This window comes from Poecilia latipinna, unplaced genomic scaffold (genome assembly GCF_001443285.1).
Source record: "Poecilia latipinna isolate Pla-1442-1.1 unplaced genomic scaffold, P_latipinna-1.0 Scaffold739, whole genome shotgun sequence".
NCBI classification, from domain to species: Eukaryota; Metazoa; Chordata; class Actinopteri; order Cyprinodontiformes; family Poeciliidae; genus Poecilia; species Poecilia latipinna.
The window spans coordinates 150,440-157,753 of NW_015113355.1; the positions used below are offsets into that span (position 1 = coordinate 150,440).

General features: G+C 36.2%; 1 non-coding gene across 1 annotated transcript; it reads left to right on the plus strand.

Annotated features, from left to right (window-relative positions):
- The first annotated feature begins 319 nt into the window (after positions 1–319).
- trnav-uac (transfer RNA valine (anticodon UAC)) lies at positions 320–392 on the plus strand. The gene has a single exon. It is a non-coding gene; the product is annotated as a tRNA-Val (tRNA).
- The last annotated feature ends 6,922 nt before the right edge of the window (positions 393–7,314 follow it).

Genomic DNA, 7,314 nt, shown 5'->3' on the forward strand with positions numbered 1-7,314 from the left:
GTTCCATGCTCGTTATTAGTCTCTAACAAAATGTGGATCATCTACCAGGAACACTACAAACAGCATGAGTTTCTGTAGTGTAGTGGTTATCATGTTTGCTTCACACATAAAAGGTCTCTGGTTTGAAACCAGACAGAAACAGATTTTGCATGTTGTATTTATCACAGGTGTTTACTAAAGGTCAACAAGGGTTCTGTGGTGTCATGGTCTGTATTCTGAATCCAGGCATCTGAGTGCAAACCTCAGTTGAAATTTTCATGTGTTGCATCTCACATGATCAACTTTGGAACCTCAAACTGAAACAAAGCAAAGAAGTTCAGTTTCTGTAGTGTAGTGGTTATCATGTTTGCTTTACACGCAAAAGGTCTCTGGTTCAAAACCAGACAGAAACAGTTTTTGTAGGTTATGCATCTCTTGGGGTGCAGTGAGACAATAAGAGCCTTCCTCTTTTGTGATGGTTCATTTGCCAATCGACTTCAATGTAGGCTTCTTTGAAATCGAAGCTACTTTACTTCAATTACCAATTGGCAGTTCAATGGCGTAATGCACATGTGTCAAACTCAAGGCCAGCGGGTCACATGTGGCCCCCCACCAATTTATAGGCCGATGATTGACTTAAAATAGGTTTTGAGCACGAATTGACTACAAACTACATCTCCCATAATGCATTCCGATTGTTACCAGCCAACATTACGGCTTCTCACCACTAGAGAGCAGCAGAGTCACCTCAAGCTGCTTATTGATTTTTTTCCAGCGAATAAAACTGAGACATCGACAAGCTAACATCAAAACATCCAAGAAAAGAAAAATCGATTTACAAGTAAGACTGTGAATGAAGATGTGTGTGAGTTGGTGTCAGGGCGGCAGGGCGCGCAAGACTTTTTTTGTTATCTGTTATCTTGACCAACAATATATATAAAAAAAAAACAATCGGTCATGTACTATTTTTATCCGTGAAATTACAATCATATTAACATTGGCTATTTAGTCGCATTTTATTTTCAAAGTCATGACTGAGATGAAAGAGGCATAAATATGAGAATAAGTCTCGATTTTTAGATTTAAAGTGATCATTTTGAGTTTCAAAGTCATAATTATGAGATAGAAATTCAAGCTGGTGTTTTGTTCTGCTTCAATATCTTGTATTTATGACTTTAAAACTCAAAATGATGACTTCCTGTCCAGCTTCTATTTTTGTTCAGGGCAGAAACAACCTAGTAGAAACAGCCCAAGCACCTAAAAAAAAAAACACCAAGCCATTTTTGGCTGTAAGTGAATGTGTTTTGGTGCCTGGAAAGTAAGCCGTTTCAAAAACTTCAAAATTATTAAATGACGATCTACACTGGCGCATTACTTAGCAACCCCAGCTGAGCTTCGCACATCACCTAGCAACGCAACGCAAGCAGAGCTTGTTTGGTCAGCTGGCTTAAAACAGCTGATGGAAAAGACAAGTGTTTTGTGTTAAACTGCTTATTTTTACTTAAAGTGACAAGAGGCCTTAAAACAGCTCATTTTGAAAGGCGCTAATAATGGGCGAGAAAAGAGCAAAGTGGAATCTCATCTGAGAAAGATTTTGTGCAATCATGGAAAGAACATGAAAAAAAAAACTTGGCCATTTTAAACTTCAGTGTTTCTTCATATTGATGAACACTGTTCCTACGGCAGTGCATTGTTTTCCAGCTGAACAGAAGAACATGTCAAGAAGTCAACATTTCTATCTCTGCTCAGGTATGCAGGAACTTGGTAAGACAGCATCAATTAAGCCATTTTTTTCTTACCATATAATTTTCACTGAAAGCACTGGCTTTTGAACCTTTTTTATTTACTCAAGACATAAAAAGCATTTCCTTCAGTGGTTCCCTTTCTTCAGGCACAAAAACAATCCAATCCAAATGGGCTCAGTGCCAATCATCAAGCAACAACAACACCGCTAGCAATCAAGGGAAATAAGTGGAGGGATTAAGTGTTCTGAAGAGAGGGGAGGAGAATAAGGTATGAGTCTCTTCCAACCAAAATAGCAACTGGATCTGATGGCTAGCTGCAGGCATATATGGAACAAGACAGGAGGTAGGTGCAGGCTAACCTGAAAATAGAAAAAGAATAAAGGCACATTTTGATTTATTTCCTTTACCTTTCTGTACATGATATAGAAAAACTCGTCCATTTCTGAATGTAGGCTTACAAAAAATACCAAAAGCTTTTTGACTGTGGTGTATGAAACTGTGCTGAAATGTATGATCGTACATCTCTATCAGGTGACTGAACTGAGCAACATCTGGAGTTTCATTGTGGAAATCTCTTCAGTCTTTCTTGACTGATGTTTGTTATCTTTGGTCTTGGCCGCTTGGCCTCCACAGATGTGTTTACAAGTAGCATGCTATGTTCAGATTGTCCACAGATGTTTTTAAAAGGCCAGCCCATCTGAGGAAAAGGCTGCAAAGTGTTGATCACAGAATCAGTTAAGCATATGTTTTATTCCTGAGAGATTTGAAAAATAACATTAAGAACATAAGAGAAATGAAAGATTTGTTAGGAAATGAAAGTCACTGAAGATAATTTTGTTCCACCCTCCAAAACAGTTTTTGCTGGTCCCCCTGATATGGAGATATTTTGAGATATTTTGACCATGCACTTGTGAACTTTGGGCCAAGCCAAGTGAGATGAACCGAGCGTCCTGCTGCCTATCAGTGCTTTCAGGGTCTGTCTGACGAGAGCCAGATCAGAACTAGGAATGCGTCAAGGCAGTAACTGCTCATGAGAGAACAGCAGACACATATGATTTAGTAATAGGTTTGGATATTATAGCAGTAGTCCTGCCCTGTATGTTTTCAAAAGTCAGTTTGGTTTATATTAACATCTATGCTGTCTCCAGAGAAGGTCTGAGAATGTGTCATAGCCATAAATTTGAAAGCTTAATAACCTCCACTGACTCCTCTGAAACAGGTTACACAAACAGCAGAGATATTAGCTTCAATCCTCAGAGTATTTGACCTGAATGACATGAGTTTGGATATTTGCTTCAAGCTCCACAGGTCTCATTTATAAGTGTGATGTACACAGAAAACTGGGCCTGAAACTGACCTCTCGCTTTCCACAGACAGGTTGGCATCTATAACAAACAAATTTGACGTGAGAATGTCTGGCTCATGCAAACTGTGCTTAAAACATTTAAATACCGTAGTGATGACATTCATGCATAATGCTTAAAAAAAAAGAAGAAAAAACAAAACACAACATAACAGAGCCGCTCCACGATGCTGCCACCAAAGGTGGCAAAACTCTAGGATAATAGGCTGCTTGATAATTCATATGCTATCCATTCATATATTTTAAAATAATCCTTCAACAGGAATCATAACTCCTCTTTTATTAGCTAATTATTAAATTTTTCTTAGCGGTCCCTTGCACATTACCTTAAATTTTATATTAACAAGACAATGCTTACATCCAGACTTGGCTCCATCCCGATGTAAAATGGAATTGCTGATGTAGATAAAACTGAGTAATCAGTTATACCGGCTTGTGTTTTGGGGTTGTAGGAGGTTGATGCTTGGTAAGCAGCTGAGATATGAAGCAGAAGTTGAATATCCTTAAGTGCAAAACGTTTCAGTGCCATATAGTTTGCTGCACTGCAGCCCTTTTACTGGTGGGAGGACACTAAAAAATACATACTAAGTTTATTTAAAAACAGAAATAACACATTCAGACAGAGAGTTCGGGTGGGTGCTTCAAATACTTGAAAATGCTTGAATTTCAACAAAATTCTGGAGTTCTGTATCAAGTAATTGAAAGTGATCAATATTCTAAGGAGACAGTTTTGTAATAAAGTCGTAATAAACATTTAGAGGAAAAGACTCTGAAGTCATGTGATCATGTTGTGCTTAAGAAAAATCACAAACAGGTCTGTTCAATAAAATTAATATTTATTAATTTTAATGGCTCAATGAGTAATTGATCTGTGTGGGTGAAATAAAGGTTGTTTTATATTTTACACATTAAAGTTATTGAAATTGGGGGATTCTTTTCTTAAATTTGTATTTTGTTCTCAGACCAGTCAGGTGTGTGAAGGCGGATTTTCAAAAAATAAAATTTTGTTATACTTTAGTTTGTCCCTGCTATGTAGAATACTATCACAATACATTGTTCATAACCGTAATAAGTGATGTAATATAATGGTGACATTAGTTTATTTGTATTGTTTTTATCTCCATAGTGTGGTGCTGGAAAAGTTTGAAAACTTAACATGAAAATGCTTGAAGAGAGATTAAATTTTACGAAAGTGTATGAAAGCTGAAATGAAATAAACATAACCATTTATGGCTTGTGATCATCCCAAACTAGGCATTTAGGCAGTTTTGGCAGTCATGTTGAACATTTTTTACTTCCTTTAGTTTATGGCCAATTTACTATTTCCAATGTTTCAGGCCCTTTGTGAAAAGTTTCAAACAGCAGGACAATCACATCCAAAGGCTCATTTCATCACTTACAACTACATCATCTCATACCTTTTCTAATTAATCTGTTAATTTTATCTTTAATATTTCATTTTAAAATGAAGAGCTTGCGGTAATCAGAACATGAGGGAAAATGGTTCATGAAGACTCCCAGTTTCTGTTTTTGTCTGTGCTGTAACTTTTTGTTTGTGTGAGCCATATGTCCCAAATTAATGAATCTAGGCAGTAAACTGAGCCCTCTTCACTCTGTCACTGCTTCTTGTCACAGTAGGATTGGCCTCAAACTCTTTCTCTGAGCCTCCCTCTCCATCTCTTCTTCTCCTCACTGAGTCGCTCCCCGCTCTGTTCTTTCTGTTTTTGCGCAAGTGTCCCAGTTATAAAATTGCTTACATCCTACTCAGTCTGGGGCTGGATTGAAATTTCCCATAGGGTATGTACCAATATGCAGAGAGCACACTTCGACAGATGCCATCAGAGAACAAGCATATGAATTACCAGGCAGCCTGCCATCTTTGAGTTCAGACAGAATGGCATTAATACCTGATTACGATCCAAACAACACAACAACAACATGAAAGCCAAAGCAACTGGGAGCAGGTAAAGGTTTCATCATTTATATATTAATGGATTAACTAACAAAGACTTTTCCAACCCCCCACACCCCCTCCAAAAGTTAAAATGTCACGGAAGCTGCCAGCATTCTGAGGACGTTTGGGAAAAAAGAAAAAGAAAAGAAAACAACTGAAAAAAACTAGGGTTAAGTTGTCAGCAAATTACGTTCCAATAAATAAAATATTTACAACCGCTGACCATAACTAATTCAAAGGCTTTGAGATATTCATGACTACAATTAAAGAAAACATGATTCCTTTCATTTCAAATAGTGGTAAATATAGGCATTACCTAATTACCTGAACCTCATTACCCTGAAGGTAAACTACTCTCATACTAACCAATGTGCAACAATTTTCTATTTATTATGAAAGAAACTATAAAATGCTTCATGAAAGAATAATTATCAAACATAATTTAGTGACTTATGCAACTTAATAGACTTTCTATACATCTTATGAAGTAGTTTTTGCTATGGGCTCTCCAGCTAAATCAGTCTGCCACAGATTTTATTGACAACAACAAATCCTTTGGCATGAGTATCACAACGTAAATATACCACACGTAAGTGCTGCTGTGGAGATTAACTCACTTCGGTGTGCTGAATGCTTGGAGTGGCTGATATATCAGGGGAGTTGAACTTAACCACTTGAGGGCATTTATGTGTATAAGGGTTAAATTCTAATATGCATCATCAGTCATACACACAACTGTTATTATATAAACTTGAAGGACTATTTCAAAAATATGCCTCATTTTGTCATGTTAAGATTAAGCAGGATTTTAGAGTTGCAAAATAAAAAAACAGAGAAAGCAGCTCTGCAAACAAACTACTTTGTAATCTTAAAAGTTAATTTTAAGCATGACACTAGAAATGAAAAGACTTTATGAAGGATTTGTGTTCATGATGAATGCATTCTTGTGTGTTTTTATTCCTTTATAGTGGCTTCTGAATAATTCCAAATGACTTCACATAAAGTAAAGAAAAGATGTGTGACTGTGGATCATTAAAGAAATATTACTGTTGTGATTGAAAACTTGTGGGTTTGATTCCAGTTTTCCTACCACATGACAGTTTGCCTCTGGGCAAAGCATTTAACCTCAAACTGACGATCTGCTTTTCTGTGTTTGAATGTGTGAGAAAATATGACACTGGGAATGCTTAGTATGACCGGAAAAGAGCTGTTTAGGTTCAAACCACCAACAAAATGTTGTTGTATCAGCCTTTCAGACCACTCAAGTCTTCTCGTTCTGCTCTACATCCCCAGAACCAAACATGGAGAAGAAACATTCAGTTTCTAGCTACCACAAATCTAGAACAAACTTCAAGAAAACTGCAAAACAGCCAAAAACACAGTTTGTTTAAATTAAGACTAAAAACCCGCCAGTCTAGAACTTTTAGTCATAATAACTGGAACATTGATGCAGATTTTTTTTTTTTATGATTGCGATGATAGAATTTAACAAAAAGTAATGGTTATTGTTGTATAGTTGTTTTTGGTTTAAAGCACTTTAAACTGTCTTGATGATGAAATATGCAATTACAAATCAACATGACTTGACTAGATTACATAGCATAATCCAAACTGACACTGAACATTTTGAAGTGTGAAAAATAGTCATAATTAATAAAAAATATATATATATATATAAAGAAATTAATAAGAAAATAAATTGCAGCTTGTTTTCTTAACACCGTTTGACTTTGAAGAACCTTAGCCATTCGCAGTGTGTCAGCGTAGGTTTGGTTGTGTTTCTTCCTTTCTTTTACATTTCTCTTTCATCATATGTGTTTGGTCAATAATAAATATTACATTTTTATCACACCTTGTTTGGAAAGGCTCTCAGTAAAGGCTTTGATGCATTGCTGTGCAATGAGACAGACTTGGTAAAGAAAAGCCTTAAAATAAATGATTGTTTTTTATTATGATGCTATTTTCTTGACCATCCTGTCCACTACCCCTAGTGTTATGCTTGAGTTTCACTTGTTTCCTAGTTTTCAGTGTGAAATAATTGGAATAAAAGATGAATGTATTTTATGGCTTCCAGAAATAAGAGAGGATACAAGTATGTTGATTTAAAAATTAATAACTTAATTCTGAAGGGGATTTGAAAAATGTACAAACGAATAGTAAATCCTGACAAGTGTTTTCATTTTAAATCAATGGCTCCACTCATCCAGCATTTTGCTGCGTCAGCCTTTTTGCAAAGCCAAAGACACGTTGTAGTGAATCTGAAAGCCTGCTTC